Here is a 26,122-nt window from a genome sequence, read left to right on the forward strand (position 1 = left end):
TTATCTTAAATGTATCCAGAGTTTTATAGCTAAATACAAAAGCACTAGCAGTTGGTCATGCTTTAAGCTACTAGAAGAAAGTTAAGCTTCCACGTTGGCTAGCCAAGATATCAGCTCTAAGCTGACAAGTAATTAAACCAGCATATCTATAACAACTGTCATCTCTTATTTCTGTGCAACTTGGATGTAAACCAAAGGCACGAAAGCCAAAAAAAGACTTCACATTACTGGGCAACTGCTGAGCATCTCCTGCTGAACAGTTTAGCAGACCTGGGCATTTAGAGGATTGTAGCAGAGATCAAAAGGGTCAGAGATCCCTTTACCAATTAACAGCAGGGAGAAGAACATCAAATAAGGTGTAAATTTTAGCTCTGCAGTTTTGAGTAAGCCAAGCATGAAATGCATTCTAATACTCTTGAGTAGCTGCAGCTTTGAGCCATCAGTGATGTCACTGGTGCACTAAAGGAAGCTTAATCGCACTTAGAGTGGCATGTAGCAATCCCGCTCAGCTAGGTGCTAAAGCCTGCTGCTTCTTGTCTCTTTTGATAACACATGGGAATTGCTAGCCCCGACGTGGCTGGCGAGAACAGAAAACACTCCACAAAAAAGGAGGCTTTCTTTGGGGTCTTATGCTTTTACCGCTCCCGATCTTAAAGAGATAGTGACACAGTGTTTATTTTCTCCCCTTAATTGTTTCAAATAAAGAAGGAAATAATTAATAAGGCCCAGTGTAAGTAATCAGCCTTTGGGGGCTCGAAGCGCTGCTTAATCCAACTTTATGCAAATCACCGTGGGGGGAAAGCTGTTCCTATAGACATCGCTCTTTCTTCTCTTTCTTCTCTCTCCAGCCACCCCCCCCACCCCGCCTTTTAAGTATGACAAAAGAATGCCACTGAGCCTCTTTATGCATCCCCTTGACCGGTACGTACTGCCCAGAATATGCAATGTGACAGGATGGCGCTGGGAAGCGCCGGGCAGGCCGAGAGCTGCAGGGAGCAGAGGGAGCTGCTCCTTTTCCGCGGAGGGGCCGGGGACCAGCCGGGGGGGCTGTCCTGCTCCTTCTGCCTGGGGAGTCTCCCGGCCCAGCTGCCGCAGAGGATGTGCAGCGATGGCACCTGGGAAGGTGGAAGAGGCAACATTAACAGCGAGAGCAACAGCAGCGACAAAAGAGATGAAACGGGCCCACTGCTCTGGCAAAATAGCGCTATAGCACTTTAAGGCTGAGCTAAAGGTCAGAATCAAATAAGTTTAACCTATTTTTAAAGTGGCTTTATGTGTGGATATTTATTGTTGCCCAATGTCATGCCTGCTTTCTCACAGAGAAGTGCATGAAACAGAGTTTAAACAGAAAAAGGCTTTTCTTTTTTTTTTTTTTACTGTTTGTAAATTAAAATTATGTCAATAATAATTCGAAGCACAATCCTTAAAGAAATAAATGTGAATATTATGTTATGCTTTTGTTTATTTCAGCTAACAAAAGATTACCATGGGGACAATTACAAATTCATGATATGGGTACATTCACAGAATATATTAATGGTCCCGCTTCAGTGAGAAAATACAGTTGTGATGTTTAAAAAGTGTTAAGAAGAATTCCCACAACTTAAATATGCACTTTCATTTTACAGATCTCAACTACAATAAGTTCAAATCAGGAATACTCCATCTCTAACAGGCTTCAATTAAATATATTTCACATGAATTTAACTATTCTGCTCAGAAACTCATCCCAGAGCATCAAATACTCCTTTTTACATACCTAAGTATTCATAATTGCATATACCTAATTTATTTAGGAAAAGTCAGTAAAATACCCTTCCTGCTTTGGTTTCAAGAGTGCAAGTACTTGGTTTTGTAAACATTATGAATAAAACTAGATCTGAAAGACATCATATCCACAACAAAGAGAAGCTAGTGACCAGCTCAAATACACTGTCTTTTGAACAACAAGTCAGTGCAGACAGAAGTAAATGACAGTTAATTACAAATTACATTCTGGTTGGGGCTGTGAAGGCCTCCTGGCTTGAATAATAATCAGGCCCTGGGGCACTCACCTGCCTGCAAAGGAACATACAGAGACACAGGCTGGGGTGCTATACAAGTTTCAAAACAAGCTGCTAAACACAAAAGCTTATTGGATTACAGAGATTTAGGCAAAAGCATTCAGATCTCTGGCAGCAACTCTAATAGTAGGTTGAAGGAATTTCTAAAGGATGAATTGCCATTTACTGTAAATTTCTGAATACTCCTCCTGATTTTGGGGAAAGAAAATAAGATCTCTTCTTTTCCAACATTAAAAAAGTTATCCTGTTGCAAGTGCCCTTCACAAAATATGGAAGGAGAAAGTATGAAAGTATGCTATGAATTAGAGATCTAATCTCTTTCCAAATTAGAGAAATTACACATACTGTTTACATTCTTTCTTTCAGATTCTTGCCATTCAACCAGTACCATATATGTTCTAAATGTAGCCTATATAAATGCAAATTAATCAGAAAAAAAAGCATTACTCATTGTGGAAGAAATATTATTATGCAGCATCTTTGACTGTTAAAATTTGTGTTGTTTACTGATGTCTGTTGCATTTTTTAACCATTGATTTTAATCCCATATATTTTAAAATATGACAATGTCTACGTTAATTAATGTCAGTATTAGTGCAGTGTAAAACCTTGGCTTTTGTAATTCACTAAAGCAATTTCTATTCATTTAGTTGAGCTAAGTGCTTATTGTTAAAGACAAAAGGCTCAACAGTTTGACATTGAGCTCATTATGTATGTTTAAAACATTCTGCAATTCAAGGCCACACCACATGCAATAAAAAAGAAGCCAGTGGGTTCAGGGATTAAAATTCAGACCACACAGTTCTCTTCAATAACTTTCCATTTAAATCTGATTCAAACTTCAAAACAAAGCTATTTAGATGTATCAGCATACGTGGGTGTGTAAGTATGGGAGAGTATATATCTTTTGGGCTCTTGATATGCATGCACAAACTTTGAGTTGTTCTGTTTTTCTTTAAATCAGCTGCCATGTAGATTCTATAAAAGATTTTCTTGTTAGTAGGTGAATGTGATCATGTGTTTTTGAAAGAATTTCTGGGTTTCAAAGAGAAATAATTTAGTGATTTTTTTGCTGTGATTATTTGCAAAGACAATGTATAAGGACAACAGACTATGTTTATGCTCTGTATGGCATGTACATGTACGTCCATTGTAATGAAAACATAAATAACATGTAAAGTAAAATGGGTTGGAAATCATGCTATATATTTCAGATACAGTGCATAGTCTGCAAAAAAGCTTGATAATCAAAAAATATGTTTGTAATTAAAAGTGTATCTGCATGACCTTCTTCCAAATCTCTTCCAATCTCTTCCAAATCTCTTCTATTCCAAGTAACCAGACAGTGACTATGATTTCCTTCTCCAAGTACAATTTCTCCAATAGAACTTTTGACTTCAGGATTAGAATATAAGAAAAAATTAGGCTGAATTACCACCCTGCCACTGTGAATGGAACAGCACCTCTGTGTGCCACAAAAACCTTATCATATTCCATATGGGATGGAAGTGGTGCTCCTGTGGTATCGAAAGCCTAGCAGGACTCTTTCACATCTGTCTGCCAAACACATTTGCCTGTTTGTGGATCATCTGTATTTCTTACAAAACCTAAGCAAAGAGTAAACTCAAGTGTTAGTACCACCTCCAGGCTTGTGGGGACAGGGTGGAAAGGCATTATGGAGCCAAACTTTGTGCCAGGAAAGGCTGTGAGAATAACTATGAACTCACATGGAATTCTCTGACAGTAATTTTGCAGGAAAATAAATGTTGTGCTCAACACTCCTCTTCTGCAGCTGATATTTCAGGACTCCTGTCCAAGCTGTTCTTACTGCCTGTACCTCAGGTTTCACAGAATGATCTGTGAGAGACAGCAGAGCAGCATCAGGCACTACATGCAGAAGAGTTTGTGACTAGCTCACAGCCAAGCACCAATTGGGCCCCTATTGACTTTTTTTATTTGTGCTGCATACCTCTTGCTAAGCTCCCCTACAAACATTTCCAAAGTCCTGCCATTTTCCAATGCTTTATCCTCTTCCAGTGCTACTACAAGGATAGCTGTGTCTCCTCACACAGAGAAGAATCAGGAAGTGATGCTAGCAATTCAAACTCTCTGATAAATCATGAGGAAGAATGAGTTCAGAGAAGCATTCATTGTCCCTCTTAAAATATTTTATTTTCAGGATCAGAAAAAATCAAGTGATGCAAAACATTTGATACACATCTGTCTATTCTGAAAGTAATTTTCAAAGGAACTTGTCTCCAATGATCCAAAGCTACTATGTACAATTTAAAATAGTCTTCTTCATCTTTGATTTTAAGGATGTGTGTGTGAGCTACAGTTTTAAAGCCAGAGGGAAAAATAGCATCACTCAACCAGAGTAAAGAAAAGGGGCCACCTTATCGGCAACAGAGTGATTTTGACTGTACTGACAATGACATGAGTAATCCATCATGTCATCGGCCCGGTGACGGATGTACCCTGCACCTCATCTCTGTATGTGTGCAGGGAGGACTATGTAGCAAGCCAGGAGGCAAGTAACACTTAACCCCTGCAAGCTTCATGTCCCTGCTGTGCTTCAGACAACCTCTGTCATGTATGAAAAGCCCAAAGAATGACAGTAAATCTATACAGACCAGCACAATCTACCATCGTGACAATTACACACCACCATAGCCTTATAACACTATTAAACTGTATCATCACAGACTTGTAAGACAAGGCCTGCATTATGTGCTTTGTTGAGCTACTTAAAAGGTCTTTGGAAATGCACTGAGTATACCTTTTGTCTTCATTCCCTTAACAAAAGGATATAGTTCATAAATACTAATTCCATATAGGAGGATGATTAATTATTTTGGCCCAGCAGAAATAGCACCTTATTGCAGAAAATGACTTTAGCAGTAGACAATATTAAAAGGGAGTAACAAAAGTTAAATATTCTTAAAAATATTTTCTAAGATTTTTTTTTCTAATTGACAATAGTTTTAACAGAAAATCACAGATGCTTTCTAGTTTACGGTATGACCCACTTCCTTCAAATTTTTAATTTGTATCGTCACTTCTGAAAAAAAAAAGAAATATGTACCTTAAAAACTTTGACATCCACTGTTTATTCAACTCTGAAATGTGACAACTATTTCTGCCACCACGGTTGCTGTTCTACAGAATTTTCATAGTTAAGGTATAGCACTGAAATGTCCCAGGATGGCAACCTCATAGGTTGATACAAATGTGCTAACCCACAGTTCTCCGTATATGTGCGTACACACACATATATACACATATTAATATACAAACACATACATATATATTCTGGAACTGTAATGTGCCATGAAGATATCCAAAATTTTCACTCATATTAGGAAAGACAGTACTGAATAGCTTCTTTAAAAACAGATTCAATGGCTATATATCCTGAGTCTTCAAAAATGGGCTTTTATTATCTCCCCTCTTCTCTTTCTGTTAATACAAGCTTCTCCTGGGTTAAAAAAAAAAAAGGGAAAATAACTGGTTGAATAGTAACATCGTTTGTTCATGTATATGCAAAAAAAGATCTTTTCACACCTTGATGAAATTAACATAAATTTAAATACTAATGAATTGGTAGAGACTAGTGAAGAATACCAAGGACCATATTCAAACTGAGTTATATCCTTATAAAACAGATCTATTTTCTAGGGACATGTGACATGAGTGTTATATGCCTTTATTGCACAATCTGCATAATTCACAGTCCAAAACAATTTGCAGCTGGATAAAGGGAATTGACTCTTTTCTAGTGGAACATTACATGTAAAGGATATTCTTTTACTTCTTGGCTGAAATTACCATGTACTGTTGGAAGCCAAAAATCCATAGTCAAAAAACACAAGGAAACGTGTGTTTGGAGCTATTCAGCATTTTGTCACTGAGGAAAGCACAGTACAAACATATACAAGGCAGAGGGGGAGTCGAATGTAAGATGAAGAACCACTGCATCTTTCAGTAATTCCAAGAAGTTGCTAAGAGAAGGACAACAGACATCAGGAGTAGTTTGTTTTCTCTGTTCCCTTCTGGCCTCATACAATGTATGCATGAAGCAGCACAACAGGAGCCAGTGCAAAACAAATATGCATAGTGGCAGAGTCAGTGCGCACATCTAAACAATTGCTATGCCCAATACTGAGGAATTTCCACACTGTTAGTGCTTTTCAACTCATCTGCTTATTGTCTGCATGTTGGTTCTGTTGGTGTCAGTCACAACCTTCAAAGCCAAAGTTTGTCTATATTTGCTCTTCCTTCCTGAATGGATCAAATCACTCTCTTTTTTGGTTGTTTGATGACTTTCTTCCTCAGACAACCATTCCTTTATCTTCTTATTTTGCTAGGGCTTGAGAACAGTGGAGACTTGATGGCAGGACACTCCACATCGACCAAAATCAGTTGACAGATTTCAGTAGGCATAAAGTAAATGGTGTGCTTACCTTTGGCTGAGGGGTAAGAAAGCTCTCGAGTTTTTTGCCTGCAGATGCAGCAGCTGGTTCAGCACTGCCTTCCTTCCACAATATTTTTTCCCATTCTACAGACATGTATCATACACATGATCTGAAATTAATTAGTCCTAGAGAAAAATAAGATCAGAAATGAGAAGAAATCCTCCTACACTGTTCAGAACAAAATGACAATATATTAAATCACTCTTTATAAAAACACAAGAGTCTTGAGCAAAGTTATAAAGTTCCATTCAAATCAGGAATGTCCTTGGTAGGAAAAGACTAGCCTTTAAAAAACATGTTTATTGCTGAAATTGAGTTTTCTCAATTTTTTAAATGTTTACATATTATTTTCTCCTAGTGAAAACTCAGATAAAATATAAGCAACATAATTTAAAAAATTGTAGAATTTTCCCTTTGAACATATATAGGAAATTCCCTTTCCTATTATGTAGGAAAAATTTGAAATATGTCACTTAGTCTGTCATCCATTGATCTCCCTCCTGCTAGTCAAAAATAGCATTTTTGTTTCTTTATTCCCAGTAAAATTATGTGAATGTACTACTATTTCAGAAAATACTTTTTCTGTCATCTGGTGCAAGTCATATCATCCTCAGAAGAAAATATCCTATATGTATTTTCTTTGTTATTATGGTATTGCCATCCACAATGGGGCACAGCAGGTCTATGAGGAGTATGTATTGGTCCAACAGGTGAGTTTGTATGAAACAGCTGTGGCTTGCTGTACAAAGGAATTTATCCTCCACAAATTACAAATTACTACTTAATTCAGTTCTTTTTGTGCAGGAGTCAATCATTTGTTCCCCTGTGTCAGGATGCAGCACAGCCCAGGGAGTCAGGGGCAGCCAGGGCAGTCACTGCCCTAGGGATTCGGTACCCCCATGGGGACAAGTATGGTACAGCCAATGAATCTTTCTGAAGAGGTTAGTATCCGTGAGCAGAGCTGATGGATTTGCTTAGAAAACCCCTTATTAATGCCAAGCAAAACATTCAATTTTACTTTCTCAACTAGCTGAAGTCTCTGTGATCAGAAAAGTTCCCACTAGAGCACATCATGATTTATTTAAAACAAACAAACAAACAAAAAGTACAACCCTTTCTACTTAAAACAGAATATCCAACTTTGTACCAACACCTTGTATACACTGATAGCAGTGCTGTTGTGCAAAATTTAAAATGAAAACAAGATATAGTAATAAATGTTGAACAGTACATCACTGACTAAAAACTACATGGAAATCATTTGGGCTGCTTGAAATCCAATGTTCCCTGAAGTGATTAAGGCTACATCATCTACCTGTAAGTTTTATAACATGTTATCTACACGTAAACAGAAACCTATTTTACACAGACAGACTACAGCCTTTTGAAATTTATATTTTAAAATTATAAAAATATACTAGAAATATACTAGAATATGAAATATACTAGAAATATACTAGAGCTCATATGCTTGAAAACAAAGACCCCAAAACAGGTTCTGAATATGCCATTTTTGAGTTTCTCAGCATCAGAGAGGCTTACCAAGGTTATTTGGTCATTACCATTGAGTTCACCAAAAAACACCAGGATCAAAAGACTATGAAAATCAGCCCATAACTTTCTCAGCCTGAAGGAGAATTCAGCTGCCATAGGTAAATCCTAATCCCCCACAAATCTGATAAGTAGGCGGTTTGAGATGTAATCACATCTCAGTTTATGATGAGATCTGGCAATCTCTGAAGTTCTAGTCTCAGACACAAAAAACATACAGAAGCTTCAAGATTCCTCTAAAGCACGTAACAAATGTATGAGGATATGTATACAAGTCAAAAAGAATGAATTATTTTCTACATTTTTACAGCTGTGCTATTATATTTTAAAAATTGCCCTAATTTGAATACTCTTGGGATTCCTGTCAGCCTTGGCTGGATAGTGGGTAAAAGGCAAAATTTAAACTCCATAAATTATAGCTGCAAGTAAGAAAATTACTCTTATTTATTTCAGTAAATTCCTTAAACAATGTAGACTAAAAAAATGTGTCTTTAACAGGAAATTTACCAGTATGTCTATTTAAAGGTTTGAGAATTTTTTTTGGTTGCAGAAGCCATTCCTGGGGGCAGCACAGCCACCACAGCAGTTCAGCTGAAGAACCCAATACACAAAAGGTATTTCAGAACAGGTGAAATGCATCAGCAGACATTGTGTTCTAGCTTTATCTACATGGGGTTAAGAAGTTTCTGTCCTCAGCTGCTCACCATTTCTCCTCTCCTTAGGGGTAATGCCCTCACAGATTTGGAGGCATAAGATCACTAATACTGTTAGTATTTATAGTATTGTTAGTATAATTAGTATTAATAATAGTTACTCCCTAACTTGTTATCTGGATGATAATATTTAGTCTTCCCAATCACACTTAGCTTTCCACTGTCCTAACATGGGCTTGACAGAAAGATTCATTAGAAAACAGACCAAAAAAAAAAGCTGTAAAATTCAGATACAGCTTAGCTAAAAATGAAGCACGGGATTTGGAGGTGAAAGAAATTGCACCTTTGCCGATCCATAGAGGGGTCAGGCTCTGAAAGTGTATTATCACATGTATTATCGCTAGTCACTCTGTGTATTTGGTGCTATGGACAACTCAAAATGTTCTACTTTTTTTTTTTTTTTTATCTGTTAAAGGCAGGACAGACATAACCTTTCTACACATTCTTAAACCCCAAATCTGAGTTCTTTCAGATTTAATATAGTGTAAAGAAATGGCATCGTAGTTGACTGAGAAACTAAGGTGCCCTGACTTACTCAGACTAACTGACATATTTTTTGTCTGCTTAGCAAGTGAATTTACTTTTTGCCACATATAAGAGAATGCAGAGGAAGAGAAGTTTTGTTAAACTACATAACCACAAGCAAAAATTTGGGCATTTAGTGTGCAATTTTTGGTTTCGTTTTTAACATTTTTTTGCAAAAAAATGCCTTTCAATTGCTTAAGGGGTAATTTTAAATAGGATTATAAATTTTTTTTTAAGCAGTTCTTGATACACAATTGCACTTACTAGAAGAAAAGGATGAGAAATTCTGCATGACCTTGGATTCAGGTGCATAAAAAGCCTACATGACTCAATACCTCCACTGCAGGGTGACACATGCAATATAATTCAAAGCTTCAAGCTTCACAATGCCAAGAAGCCCTGTAAGTACTTGCAGGCTAGAGAAATATATAGGTTACTTGACCACAGACCTTTATGTACAGGTTCAAAGGACTGAAGCGTGGTTCTAATTGTTCATTTTGAGAAAGCATTGTATTACTTTTCTTGTCAAGGAAACAAGAAAAATGAAGAATTCAGTGCCTCAGAATAAGAAAACCAGAGCTGTTGAGAGAATATAGTGACAAAATGTTCTATAGAGTAGAAATGGAGCATTTTAAATGCGCTTCATTCCTTATATAACATATGGTGGGAGCAGAGGTGGCTAGGAGAGATTGATGTGTATGTGCACACTCTTGAGTTACTCCAGAATAGAGTGAATCGATGCAACACATATTGATTCAAGAGATTAGCAGTTAAAAGACAGTTTCACATTAGAGAGGTCTGAAGTTGTCACTGTTACCATATCACCACTTTAACATCCCAGAAACTATTTCTACTGGTAGTGCTGGTAGTCTTCAGACCAACATACATAGATATTCTACGTTTAATAAAACCAGGGTGTCTGAAAGAGCTGCTGAAATAAAATTCTAAATTAAATTTTGAATAATACGACTTTCAAAATAAAGTTCAGTGGCAACGTATTTGAAGAACTAATGTACATTCTAGAAATAAGTTGGTAGGGAAACCTTCAGAAATGTTTTCCTTTCCAGTGATAAAATAAAGCCATCTACTCTTATGCACTTGATACAGACTGCAAATTTTTTTTTATAATCTCTTCACTGTATTAATTTTTTATTCCTCTGGTTAGGGTTTGTAAGGCCTTCAACCATTTCCTTCCCTCTTCTACCATTCAGACAGGAGAAACAGGAGAATTATATCAGTGTTTTACTTAAAGTTTTCTCTCGGATAAATGGACTCCTAAAAATGCATTAGCCATGGATTTGACAAAATTATGTGTATGACCATCCCTATGTGGATCAGAGATCATACATTCAGGTGGTCAAAACAGTGAGTGTGCATCATAAACCAGAATTTCTTTGAATGTTTTGGGGAATAGATATCAATTTTTATAATACCAATATTATAGATCTGTTATTTTATAATATACATGAGGCAAAGGCCAATTGAATGACCAGAAAGTTGGAGAGTGAGAAAGGGTTAATAGAAAAAGTTAGTCTACTACTTATAATCACTCTGATCTTCCAAACACCTCTTACATACCATAACACATACATTACCATAGCACCTGTGTAAGGAGGAGCACATCTGTGCATATGTTACCTATTTGCAGAAAACACTGGATAGCAATTACAAGGTCCTGAACTTTACTGAAAAATTCTTTTCTTTTTTTATTTTTTCTCCTCATTGATTGTAACTTGCCACTATAATTTACTTCTTAGCAGCAGTTAGAGTTTAATAGAAAGAGGGTTCATCCTTTATTTCTAGTATAATTATCCCTTCCATAATAAAGGAAAATCTGGTGCTCCTTTCAAAATCACAGGGGTTCCACTGGTCAGTGACTAATATTAACACAATTTTTTTTTTTTCTTTCAGTGCCTATTTTCACATTAAGGTGAGGCATACAATTGTTTAAATGGGGAAGCTGATTTATCATTCAAAAAGTAATTCTTCACAGGGGTGATAAAAATCAATGACAAGTATAGTAAATTGCCTGGGAGGGTTCAAAACAGATTCAAGATAAAGCAGAGAGAGAGAGAGAAAGAGGGAGAGAGAGATTATGTCAAGACAGCATCTAATGCTTTTGCCAAACACTTCAGCCTCACCCTATTTGACGTTGATCTAATAGTCGACCATTTAATTTCCAGGTCGCAGTGCCAATCTTTTGTCACCTCTGTTGCCCCATATCAAACTTTCAGGAAACAAAACCCCTGAAAGCAGACAATCAATAATGAGATCAGCAGATTTTATCTTAAGAGAAACAGGACTTGCCTGCTTTGTTTGTGGAAGGTTGTTTCTTTGAATACTTCAGCCAGGGCTGCTTGTCAGTAAGTGACTGTGATGTGCACAGCATGATTGAACGAGACTAGATAAAGTCACCAGAAAATGTGGAAGTGGAAAGCAAAACACATAAACTAAGGGGTGAAAATGTACCACACCATGTGTGGCCACACAGTTCTTATCATATGTACTCTCCTAGCATGTCATTCCGTATTATTATTGGTACATTTTAGATGCCTTGTCACTGGTCATATGCTAAACACATTTTTACCTTAGGATCAGAATATACTATGGAATTCCTAGGTCTCAAGATGTAGAGGACTATCCATTTCTCCACAGTAGTGACTTTTTGCTGCTTTAATCAACGTGTTGTGGACTAAGGAGTTGATTGTATGGCTGACTTTTTTCCCATGGTTTCTAAACTTTTTTCTGAAGAAAGGGATAGAGATGCAGCGAACACACTAGAAGATGCATTTAAAAATTTTTAACAAGGTTTTGTGTATAAGGACCCAATCTAGGAAATCTGCATCATAGACTTGTGGTGTAGATATTTCAGTTAAAAGAAAATTATGTGGTGTCAATGTCCACTGTCGAACCATATTTTGCATGGGTCCCTCCTCACTGAAGTTAGCTAACATTGCTTCCACTCTCCCTTCCTGTCAGCAAACTGGTGTTTGAGAAAAAAAAAATAAAAAAATAAGAATAGACAAGTTTTAAAATAAAAAGTGATTTTCTGACAAACCTAACTGCAACCAATATTAACTTCAATGTAGAAAAGTAATGACTCTGCATATTACTTTTTCTAGCTTTTCTCTTTATCTTCGAATATGCCAGCCTGATCACAACATAAACTTTTATTAAGCAGAGTAGGATAAATTTTCACTTTACACCACCCATTTTAATTTTCATTTCAATTATAGTCAGTAGGAAAACCATCATTAATTAAAATTAAGTAAATTTCAAAAAAGTATTCAAATGAATACTGACTCCTCTAAAACGGCAGGGGCCAAGCTCTTCTTTTTAACCACAATGAGGTGCTAGTCAGTTATTTCACCTGCTTTGTTTTTTTTGCAATGGCAGTAGAGACTTGAATGAGAATGGTGAAATATTCAGCATGTGGTCTGTGCTTGTTTATTAAGTTGCTACTATTAAAATAATATGGCAGAAATAACACCATTGCTTTGCCAGAATAAACACAGGATATTTTTAATTATTTAATTTTCTCAAGAAACTCAACTGAATGCAATCTATAGAGTTGGGGAGACAAGAATTGCTCTTACTAAAGCTTAAAAAATGTAACACAGTAGCATCACTAATACCTTCAAAACCAGTGCTAAAATGTAGGGTAATTTAACTAAAAAACATCCTCTTCTTCTATACAAATTCAGAGGGCAGAGATGTTATACTGATGGAAAGGAAATTAATGTAGCTAGCAAATAGTTACTCTGCAGATCCCTACACTTAATTTTCTGTGTTCTTAATTTCTGCTTCTCTTCCTTATGATTTTCACTTCCAAGAAACTGAGCAGTTTGTTCCAGATCTTTAAAAATGTCTGTTTCTAAGGAGAACGTTGTCACTCTGAGCTGAATGATGATTTAAAGAGGAATTTGTGCCCAGGGCATTGACCTTGGTGGCCTTTTCGTACATTACAATTCCAAAGGAAATCACAAAAGAAGATGGGCTTACTGTAGTTAATGAGATTCCTCACTAAAAACACTAATCTGGGTTAAAACTAAAAGAATGCTGATAAGGATATTACAGCTCATACTGAGAACAAGAAAAGTGCACTGCTAAGATCAATTGTAGATGTTAGGAGGTAGTCTTCAATAGTGGGTTTTTAAAAAAATATCTATCAAAATGGATGTTTGAGAAAAAGCCTTTTAAATGAGGATCTGCTAAAATGGAATAAAACATATCATTTCTACTTTTTTTTTTTTTTTAATATTGTACCAGGTACAAATCAACCAATATTAGCAGAAGTTTAACATCACTTTAAAAGAAAGAGATTGACCTACTGAGAAAGTACATGAGTAAATGTGTAGCAATACACTGATTATTACTGTTTCCCCTCAGGCAAATACCTCTCTCTTAAGCATGTGCTTCACTGGAACATTTTGTTTTATTACCTTGTGAGATAAGTGGGGAAAAAAGCCTTTAGTACCTGGGGAATTAAAAAATTCAGACTTGTCATATCAGTGTCTGTTCTCAATTTCATGCAGGGCGCATAATTATAACCGTGTTTAAATTGAGCCCAGAAGAAAGATGGGTTCAAGTGCAAATTAATTTCAGATTATCACAACAAAGGCAATCAAATCTCAACAAGCTTGCCAGCAAAATACTTTGCAAAGGTCCCCAGGTCCCTTCCCACCCCCAACTTACAACAAAGACCTTTCAGCTCAAATTAAGCTAATGATCTAATACAACATTTCTGCCTACCTTTTTGGGTTTTATTATTTACTCAGATGTGTACATTAAGTTAGTGAAAAATGGGGGGTAAAGAGGAAGAAAAGGTGGCATGGAAAGGTCAGTGTTTAGTATCAGTAAAGTGACAAAATAAACAGTCAACAACCCTGACAAGGTCTGCATGTCGTCAAATTGTCTTATTCTGTGGAAACTATCAGAATGAATTGACAGTGCTGAAAGAACTTGAAATTTATCTGAACCCCTTCTCATACAGACAGAATCCAAAACCAAATAGCATGGCTCACCTCCTCCACCTATCTATCAGCACAGCTTTTATATAAATCCAACATCTTACTCTATCCTATGGGAACCTGCTGGGGAATGAAGGGAATCAAGTGCTGAAAAAATTCAAGTCAAGCCTCATTACCTCCTCATTACCTTTGCAAAAGTGGAGTGAGAGAAAATTTTATCTAGGGAACAGAAGCTTGGGAATCTCATTCAGAGTTCTGTCTGGTTATTGCACAGCCAACCATGGAGCTCTGCCTCTGTGGGATTAAAGTTTTCTTCCCATTTCTCTATAGTAATGATCCACTCATTAAGGTTTTTAAGGTAAATTACCATCACTTATCATTATGCCAGTCACTAAGTAAGCTGCATTAAACAAGGAATGTCAATCGTACCCTTTGCTTTTCTTTCTTTCCAGCTATCATGAGGAAATAAAGAAAATACATTTTGCAGTTGGTTTTATAATTCTATATTAATTATATTTTCCCACTTGTATTTGTTAGACCCTTAGGGCAGACATATTAGATAGAAATATAAATTACTTTGTAAAAAACAAAAAAACCATATACATGCAGGTATGTAATTCTGTCTTCCTGAAAAAAAACCCTTGAAAACATGATTTCTTTTAGCAGTTTATTTTCATATTCGCTTTGCTTCTATCTGAGGATTTTATGTACTGCCTCACTGTAGCATGTAAGAACTATTCATCTTGCTACATTTAAGTTTGGTTGTTATAATGTGCTTTTTAATTATTCAACTAACCCTTTTTGTTTTAAATCACTTCTTTTGTCAGTTTATCCTTTATTATGCAAATTGTTGTCGAAAAATAAAAATGCCCCACATACACCCTATTTTGAGCTTTTTGTAATGCTCAGCTCCTTGCTTCCTTGTTCTTTTCTATAAAAGTCTTGAAGCTTCTTGTTTACTTTCTTCTTTTATGCTCAGCATTTCCAGGCAAATTTATATAGGAAGTTTTAAATACAAAAATAAATTTGTTGGGTTTTGAGATTATATGTTTCCTCTGGGAAATTTCAGATTTTTTTTTTTTTTTTAATTTTTAATTTTTTTTTTGGTATCACTTCTCAAACAAATTCATTGGAAGTTCATTTCAAAAATAAACACATAAAAACTAAGTATGGAGCAATTGCATTGTTTTGCCAACAGAAAGGTGCTCTGCAAGAACTGTATCCCCTCTAAGCACCCATTTGCTTTTCCTTTTTGACTGGAGAGACCCTTAAATCAGCCCAATGTCAATCTGTCCCCACCATGAGACACTGGATGATAGCCACCAGTCTACTGTAGAGGGAAGAGAAGGCCACAGAACTAACCTTCCCAAAACAGCTGAACTTCCAAGGTGCAATGAGCAAGAAGAAGAAGAAGAGGGTCAATAATACTTCAGAACCTTCATTAGAAATATTTGGACTCCTTCTTTTGCAAGAAATATGTACTGGAGGAGAAAAAAGGGATGTGAGAAGATAAAGGGTGGGAATGGCAAAGGCAATCAGAATAGACTAAAGGAGGGAGCTAAGGAGCAGAAAATAAGAGCTGGGAACTCTTGTGGTTCCAACAAAATGACAGGCAATATCACATTGCAGACATGTGAAAAGAAATTCCTAAAAAAGGCAAGCTGCCTTCAAAACTGGAAAAGGCTGCCTTAGTTTCTCTGCTAACAGTTCCTTTTCTAGATTTCCCCCTCTCTTCTGCCTGATGCCCACTTTCTACAGTTCAATTTCCTTTCCTAACACTTAGGGATCCCACATGCAATTAAAAAAAAGTGGTTTTCCAATAGGGTTTGCATTTTTGCAATTTTACCTTTTGTGTAAAGAACAATCCCCATTAGCTCTACAGCAATTACCGGTTGCAACACCAAATATTCCTGTGACATAAAGCAGTGAAACTGATTATTTTGTAGGTAGTGATATTTTGAATAGCCATGAATGTCTGTTGTAATATTTTTGAAAGTACGTTTTAACCATTCTGGCAGAGAAAATCTTGAAAATAGTGAAACCAAAAAAAAAAAAAAAATCAATGTTACATTATCTTTTAAAATACTCTGACAATGAACCAGTCAAGAGGCCCATCTGGAACCATTTGAATATGACAAAATGTATTCTAAAATTGTTAATTTTACCTTCTTTTGTTACATTTTAAAATTTAGCTTTTCTTAAGCATCAGATATTAATGAGTTAAACTAATGTGCCATGACGTGAAGTAATGAATCATGAATGTGAAGTTACTGTCCATAAAAACTCCGATGTTAAATAGACTTCAAAAAATGCTTATCAGTTCAGCAGTTCTTCTTGAATGCGGAAAAAAATGTCCTAGGACTAAACCTGGTTAGGATGCAGTCAGAATTATTTTCAAGAAGGAAATAATACTGTTGCAGGCTGGGGAAACAGCTTCATGCATAAAATATCACTGAGGTTACCTAGTTTGGAGAATGCAGGAGAAAGTTTAAAAAATCCAACCACTTTAGACTAGGTAGTAAATGAAATTCATATAACCTACTTATCTTGGGCTTTATGTTAATTAAAAATATAAGACTGGTCCACATAATTATTTGTTCTCAATCGTATATACTTCAGCATCATGATGGTGATGTTTTCAATTCTGAGTATAAATCTTCGTAATGCCTTTAAATCCTTGAGAATTAATAATCAAATATTGGCTAACATGCATTGATATCCAAGAGCAATTAATCAAAAGACTGCAAGATAGAGTCTTTTTCATGTAACATGAAAAAAGCAGTAAAATAATATCACTTGAAGAGAAAATATACTTTTTCCTTTAACATCTAGAATAACCAAGCTTAATACTCACTGCTGCAAACACTGAACAGGCATTCTCATATGCAGCAGAAATATATAGATGCCTTGTCAATGAAAAGTGCTTATTCTGTTCTAGGTTGACAGTAGAAATACCTTCAATGCATTTTGGTTTCAAAACTGGTAATTTTTATATACAAATAGATATTTTTTTTATATTGCAGCTTATTATAACCTCAGTACTGCAAGACTTTGATGACTATTATAATAATTTTATTGCAGGTTTCCACTTCATGGCAACACCATAACAAACATGATGTGTCTATTTGTCAAATACATGAAGGATTAGCCCATTCTGTGAATAAATATAAATAGGACTAATATACAAATAAATACAAATGGGAATGCTATCACTTTAGAGTCACATATATTTCCACAGACAGAATAATCTACTGAGAAGCAGTAGATTATTGTGTTACACTCAGAGTGTGGGAAAGGCTGCAGAATCCATACAATGATTACCCTTTTTAAAACACAAACTAAGAAAATATGAATTGCAAATAGCTTTGGCTTGATATGCAGGATATTGTAATAAGCATCCTTCCAAACTTGAGCAATCAGAAGAGCCCCTTACTACTTCAGTCTTTGATCTCAAGATAATTCTGGATCTGTTTTGCCACTAAAATGACTCATTTTTCCTGAGGCACCACTAAGAGTGCAGAGCTAAGGCCATGCTCAGTCATTTTACTACACCTTGAGGTGAATTTTCATCACTTTGGCAGATGGATACATTGTCTTAAACACCTCATACGGGCCGATTAGTCCAAAATATATAATCACCTGAAATACTGAAGACTTTTTAACCAATATGATAACAATTTTTTTTTCAAATACATTCACAAAATATGCAAAGATTCCTGTGTCATACATGAAAGTTATCAGTTTCATGGTTCATAACAAACAAGATGATGGGGAGAGTAAGACTACAGCTCTCAATTTAAAGGTAATTTTAGTCCCATGTGAATGTTGTTTTTTCTGTCTTTACCACAAATGAAGTTGTTTTACTACACATTCATTAAATTTAAAATTGTCCCTCACCTTCTTTTAGAGGCAAAGAAATAGTCCCTTTTAGGATCAATTCTGTTTAATAAACTGGATTACATTGTAAGGCAGAGGTGACTGGTGCCAGTTCTCTCCTGGAGTGAAATTACTTACTCCTACCAACAAAATCTGGGCTTCATTCCAGGGCTGTAACTAACCAGGTTCTCCACTAACTGACTCCATCAGGTCCAGTGAGAGGTACCTTGAGGCACTTTTGTGAAGTCAAAGAGGACGGGAGGACCACCTACCCCTGGAATGCCTCAGCAGCACTGCCCTCAGTGCACACACCTCCTGCATACAGCGTGTCTCTAAAGCCCCCTGAACCACACACTGTTGTTGATCTCTGTTGACAAGCTACAGTTCAAAAAGTGTCATCATTTGATGGTCTCTAAAGAAATGCTGTCACACTGTGGCCGCTGTTCAGAGGCATGCTGTACTTTGTCTCGATGTCTCTTTTCTCATGGCTAGATCCCGTATCTTCTCTGTCTTTGGACACCCATATCCAGTTGAGAATGTCCAGCTCTCAAATACACTCAGCCTCTCTGCTGCCCACACATTGGCAGATTTGTGCCGACACAAGGAGGGAAGGAAGAGGAGTTTCATGTGCTGCTTATCAGAAACGGGTTGCATTGGCATGACAGAATGTATCAGGAGACTGCCCAGGTGAAGAGGCCCCCATGGCCACTGCAGACACATCATTGAGCCAAGAGCCTGGAAAGAGGCAGCATTTTTGCCATGCGGCTTTTGTGAATGCTAGGGAGGGAATAGCAAACTAGGGTAATCTAAGAGAACAGCCCTACAGTTGAAATACAGCTCTTATATGGGTCATGGAAACTGACTGGTGCATTTTTCTCAGGAGTCCAGACAGTCTTCACTTATCTCCTTCCCTGGCACCACAAGGCCTTACACCTTTAGAAATACTTAAAATGAAAACAATCTCTCTCCTACATGCACTTTCTAATAGCATTAAAATAAATCATCATCTATAAAGCCAAACAATGCCACAAATCTGTTTCCAGCCATGAGTTGGTTTCAGTAGTGCTAACCAGCAGTCAACATTGAGTTACAGTATTTTCTTTCTATTTAAAGAACTAAATGGGGAGCTTTTTCCAAATCCCAAGTCAACTTTTTAAAATAGAAAGTAACATACAAGAGCTTGCAAATCTGCTTGTAATCAGGACTCCTGGAAGCTACATCTGGTTGACAGATTTAGAGCACCACAAGTGTAGAAAAAGGAAGACTAGAAGAATAGCAGCAGCATCAAGAATTGGAGGGGATAAACAGAACAACAGCAGCAGAAATTAAAGGAAGCATCTAGAAAACAATGGATAACAATGAATAAAATATATTTCATGCTATCAACCAATACCATGGGATATAGATACTGGAACAAAATGTAACATTGTCAAATATGTTCTTCCTGACTGAAATTGTTAAGAAATAAATATTTCTTGATAAATTTTGATTTAAAGATAATTGGAAGTATATCTAAGTCCTTCTGAGTAGCCTAAAAAGATACGTTTATGACTTAAATGCATCAGAAGTGGGTGAAAAGTAACGGATACCAATAGCTACCCAGCAAATTAAGATCTTAATTTTGTTAAAACAAAATATGTTTTGTCATAAGACTGAATATATATAGATCTCTCACACTTATCCCTTTAATAAGCATAAGATTATGAAGTCATTAGTTTACAGTGTTTTATTTTGAACCCCCAGAAGCCTTGCAAACCCTCTGGGAAGCCAGGCTTTGTCAATCCTCATCCATTTCAGTTCAGGAATTTTCAGGTTCCAACCATGAGCAATTACTATTATTAATTTTGTTGAAAGCAACATGGACAGCTTTGACAACAGCACAGTAGTATAACTTTAGTCTAAAGCTGCTTATAATTGTATTTTACTATCATAAAAGTAGGTCTCCAAATTTGGTAAATACTTTATTAAAAATTAAAAGATAAAAAGATGAGTTGCATGATTTACAAAGTGCTACTTCAAGAAAATGCACAGATACAGTCAGATATATTCATACAGACACAGATGTTTCTAAAAATTGATTAATATTTCTTCATCTCTCTGTCCTACTGGTGGTTTTTTAAATGACAGCAAAACTACTTCAGAATTATCAATCCCTTTAGAAACATTTCTGAGTATCAAACAGTGTTCAGAACTCAAACACCCTACATATTCTGTGGCAGGCAGATATTATTTGTTACCAAATGAATGCCACTCTGGAAGAGTCAGCCAGAAAGGATGAACCAACTAAATGCCATTTATTGAAGGAGTGTTTTTTAAACATTTCACTGTTTTCACTCTTTGTTGTGAAAAGTTTGCTTGGTTTTGTCTATATAACCTTTGGTTTTGGAAATATAACCTTTGGTTTTGGAGAAGTTGATCTTTAACAGAGGAACTAATAGATAAGGGAAATTTTCAACTTAGGTGTAGAACTTCATAGTGAAGAAAAGTTCATCTTGTTATTTTCTCTCATAAGGGTAAAATAGCCAAAGAAAAACATTTTAAAAAACCCCACCCAAAGCAGAAAAACAGGTAAGAAAAGGATTCCTTCCATTTTCCTTTCTCATCAGAGACATGATGGGCTGTAAACAAGCAAAAGGGAACAGAACATAAAGTTAATCAAGGCCAATGTAAAAACATGACCAAACAAAAGTTCGATGACTAACTTTCAGTAAGTACAAAAATCCTTAAGTAAAGCTTTTTAATGAAAGAAGTAGATAAATTCCTAAGCTATGATTCTTCTAAATAAGGGGTCCTCTGAAATCCCACTTTAAAATTATGTTTCTAAACTCATTTATCAGACAAAAATATAAAATTAACAGTGCTAAGTCACCAGAAGAGATAATACCTATCCAAGAACTGTAAGCTGATGGAAGAATGATCTATCTGAATTGCTTATGCATAATGAAGGAACTACAGACTAGGAACTCCAATGCCTATATTGTGCAGTTCAGCAGGAACTATTGTAAAGAATATAACCAGTAGACATATTAATAAATTACATGTAATAGGAAGGAGCTAGAACTACTTCTATAAAAAGAAATAATGCCTAACAAATCAATACAAGTTCTTTAAATGATACACAAGAGAATTAATCAGATTCACCCTGATGAAACAGATTATTTGGATTTCCAGAAAGCGTTTGACAAGATCCCTTACCAAGGGTCCTTAAAGAAACTGAGAAGTCAGAAGATTAAAAAGAAGATTCTTGCATGTATAAATAATTGGTTAAGATTGGAAACAGAGATTAAGAGTCCTTTCTCAGTGTAGAAGGAGGATCCCTGTGGAGCTCTGCAGTCATGTTTTTGGGTCTTGTACTGCTCAGTGTATTTCTAAAGAACTGGAAGGAAGAGAGGGTGAATATAAAGTGTCAACAGTTCCTTATGATATTAAGCTATTTAAGGCAGCAGAAAAAAGAGCTCACTGTGAAGTAGTGCAGCTAGTGCTACTGGAATTCAGATACTGCAGCCACTTCTTACTTTTAACCTGGCACTGTATTGCACCTTGAGGCATGGGGCAATTAAATGTTAGAAGAAATTAATTGAAAGTAAGTATATAGGTATAAAGATGGATATGGAAAAATTACAACCCTTATTTCAGATATATTCTTACAGACTCTAAGCCAGCCTTTACCGTTTAGGAGGTAGGCCTTCAGTTGCAGCAAGGAAGAGACTCTTGTGAATCTTTAATGCTGACCCCAAGTTAGTCCTGGGGAAATTTCAGAAGAGTGGGAAAATCTTGTGTGGCAACCTTTCAAAAGGGCAAAAGGATGAATAAGTAAAAGCTAGTTATCCTGGTTATCTGGGAATTAGGAGAGGATCGTAACACTCCATAATTTCACCTGAAAGAGCTCATGTAAAATTTAAAAAATAGAATTTGTTGCCAATAATGAATATGATTCATGATGGTAAATGTTGTAATAGACTTTCAGAAAATTCACAATGTTCAATGAATAAATTACAAAAAAATTGAGCAGAAAACCCCATGATATACTATATAACAATTAATAATTCTTGATTGTGTGAGAGTTCAGAAATTACTGCAGACAAGAAATAGTCTTCTTAGGATTTAGAATTTGTCCTATTCTTGCAAATCGATGGTAACCTGTGCAGAACAAGTTTGAAAGCCCATATGAGTAAATCAGTATTCAATCAAGTACATAGCTCATATAATATATGCATTTTAACCATATATCAAACAGCGGAGTTTGTGGTTGAGCTGCTGGCTAAAAAAAAAAAACCAAACCTCAAAAAAGAATTTATACATGAAAAAAATAAAGTTGTGGCTTAGAAGTATCTTCACAGTATCCACCTGCTGCTCTCTAAAGCCTAATATAAAAATACAATCAATCTAAGCAAACTTTTGCAAAGCCAGTACCTCCAGCTTAAGGTACCTGCAGCAGAATTAGGTTCAGTGCAATCTACTTATGCTGGAATTATAATTTCAGTAACTTGAAATTGCCTCAATCACTCAGGCTCATGTCATATTGAAAATCTTATCTATTATTTTCTCTTACATGAATTTTTTATCAACACATCCTTAATTTCATTTTTTAACATTTGTTTTTCAGTTATACACAGACCTATAGGTTTTTATCTTCAAAAGCAAGGAAAAATTTTTACATATTAACAATCAACATTTTTGTCCAAGCCAAGTTACATTGCATGCAATTTATTAATATCTGCCAAAAGGCAAAAGAAGGAATGGATGCAGAGATAAAGCTGCATTTTCTCTTTTCTTCAGAGAGCAGTCTAATGCACTTGCTCAATCTGTTACCCATTCCATCCTGTTTTCATCTTACTCTTTGTTTAACTGTGATTGTCTGTGCAACCCGGATTCTGTAGAGTAATATTTTTAACCCAATCTTTTCCTAATTTATCCTAATCCTGGTTTTACTTTTAGTAATAACCAATCACCTCCCAGCCAAATATAATCTGTCTACCCTTATCCCAGTCCTTTCTTCTTGCTGGGTGCTCAAGCCATGGGGTCATCACATTTCCAAACCTCCCTCATTACAAGCCTTTTCTTGTCATAACACCTTGACTGAAGTTCTGATTCACACTTCAGATTATGTCTCACAAGACTTGCTGACCTAATTCTGCTCCTTATCCTTCTCCAGATCTGTTTTTTGAACCCGTCTTTTCTCCAGATCTTTTGAGTGGTAGCTGGAGGCCACATGCAAAACAAAACACACAGGACAATTTGACCTTCATTCTGACATTGGTTCCTGCCTTTCCCTTGCACTGCACAAGACTGCAAGTTAAATGGAAGTCTCTGACCAGAGATAGGTTCCAGGATACTCCCTTGCCTGCTGTGAAAGAGGTCACATATGGTTCAACTAGCAGTAGACACATGCTCGTGGAGGAAGAGTCTTTTGAAATTTTAGCTTTTAATATGAAGGAAGTTGGCTGAATCTTTCAAATGTTTATTATTTGGCCAAATTTCAACAGATTTTGAAGGGGCCAACAAAAAAAAACCCCAGCATATCCCTGACATTCTTTCAAGTCTCTGCTGGAAAGGAGGGGGTTGCTAGTCAAAGAAATAAGGGATTGTTGAATCACTTTGTTTGATATTAAAATAAAATCCAAAAATAAGAAATCTTACCTGAGGCTGAGAAAAAACATGGAGAAATTTCTACCCCAAGGACTGAAGTTGTGCCAAGCTATAAGCAAGTGAATAACGGGAACTTAAAATGGGGACTGATAATGAAAATTATTGATAATTTTAATATTAGTAATGATGTGATGCTACCATCCTGACTTTAATAATTGACAAGTAGCACTCTCTTATACAGGCTAAAAGGAAAGGAATATCATTTACCACAAGTATATGGACAAGCAGACACATAATTATGTATCTTTCTCTTACAGCAAAGTGGGTGAGATAAGAAACTAGGTGATGCAGGATTTTACTTCTCCAAAGAAAAAGGATTTGCATTGGTTTCACCAGTTGTGCAAATTTGTTTTTTGTACAGCTGTATTTTCTTTTAAATCCTAAGGAACCGACATTTGTCCCCTAGGACAATTTTTCAAACATGTATGAAAATATCCCTCGTTGCTGTGTAGAGTGAACAAAATCCATATCCAATATCCATACTCAATTATGTTCCATTAGTCACCCTTCCTTCCATCCCTCCTTCCTTCCTATTACTCCTTTACCAAAGACACCTGTCTTTTTATTAACTATTGCACAGATTGAGGATGTCATCCTCAAGCTACTGAGTACCAAGTTTCCACTTGACATTTTGCCAGAAAAATTCTGCTTCCTTAAACAGTGGATGCTGTAAACTCTGTTATCACCAGTATTTCTGATCAGTGTATTGTCCTAGTTTATCTAAATAAGTGACAGTCCACTTAACCCATAAGAACCCTAGCATCTTTAATAAAAGCCTCATTATTTTTCCCCCTCATATCCCAACACCTTACTTGCCAAAGGTCAGTAAAGAAGTGTTTACCATTCAGCTTCAGAAACATCTCCCAGCAAATTGCATGAATGAAGAATTGCAGTCAGGTACTGTCATGCATAAGATGCTTTCAGATTGCAGTCTGAGGTTTGGGGGGGTGGGGGTGTCTATGTCTTGGATTAGATTCATGTGTGGTCTAAAATGGCTTTCACCTGGCATATACTTGGAAGTGGAGAGGGGACCAAACTGTAATAACGCAATATATTATGAGCCTAAATTAGTGCAAGCGAGGTCTGATCTACATACAGTGTAAGTGACATATGCACAGGGGAGTGTATAATTTGTACATTTTTCCTCATCAATCCAGTGTAAGTTCTCTGTAAAAGTTATTTTATGATCTGCCATTAAAATATTAATAAAAATTAAAAAAAAAAAAAACACTAGCCAAAATATTATTGATTTCTATTGTCACCCTTTCTGTTTTCTATTGTTGCCAATGAAAATTGCTTTTGGTTATCATAGTATGTGCCTATATTTTTGGAGTCTTTTATTTAAAGCTTTCTCTTAATGACAACATTTGTTTCATCCAGCTTCCTTATCATCACTTGAATATTTTTACCAGTACAATACCTGCACTGCTTCCTGTTCACAGTGCGTGTAAAATATCTGTCTTTGCCACTTCAGACCAGAATGTCTCCAGTTATATCTTCACATCTTTCTCACATCTTTATACAGGAACACATGTAGATCTGTACGTGTATTAAGTGCATGTTACAGTAAGCATGCATGCTAGAACCAGATTTTACATTAACCTATTCATGTAGAAACATCCTTGGTTCATCACAGAACACCAGACTGACTTTAAAATCATGCTGTCCTTTAGAGTAACCTTTGTGGCACACTCTATTGGTTGCATTATGCAGTAGCTTTATAAGACAGTAATATTATGCCTGATAGTCCACTATGCTATCAGACCGCAGAGAACACACCAATTAGTTGCATCCTAGAAGGCAATCAGCCCACTCCCCATCATTTTACTGAGAGAGGGTCTAGCTGTTTCTCTGTGCAATGCATAAAACTCTGCTGTGCTTTTCACTTCTTTTGGTTTAATGAAAAGATGCCACCCATGGCACCTCACAGAATTTCCCTAAATCATTTTCATAGCAGGCATGCTCAGGAATGCTGAGTTGGACAGGATAGTGGGATTGTATTCATATTGAGTATCATGGATTGAAATCTACTTGGTCATAAGAGCTGATATATTTTCAGTAGCAGGAAGTCTTTAATTGTTCATGGAAGAATGTGAAGACACCATAACACTTAAGGCCTGACTATAGCTTTGCCGTTTACCTTTGAACAGACAGGAAAGAAGCCTGTCATTTGGAGAAAGAAGATAGGGATTTCTGGTCCTATTTTTTATGGCTGTGAAAATAATTAGAGTTTGTCACTGCTTACACACTACAGTATATTCCTTCAACACACAGGTTTAGTTACATGGGGCTGCACATTG

This window comes from Pseudopodoces humilis, chromosome 1, assembly GCF_049639895.1.
Source record: "Pseudopodoces humilis isolate 2021_Gansu_Grassland_sample_001 chromosome 1, ASM4963989v1, whole genome shotgun sequence".
NCBI lineage: Eukaryota > Metazoa > Chordata > Aves > Passeriformes > Paridae > Pseudopodoces > Pseudopodoces humilis.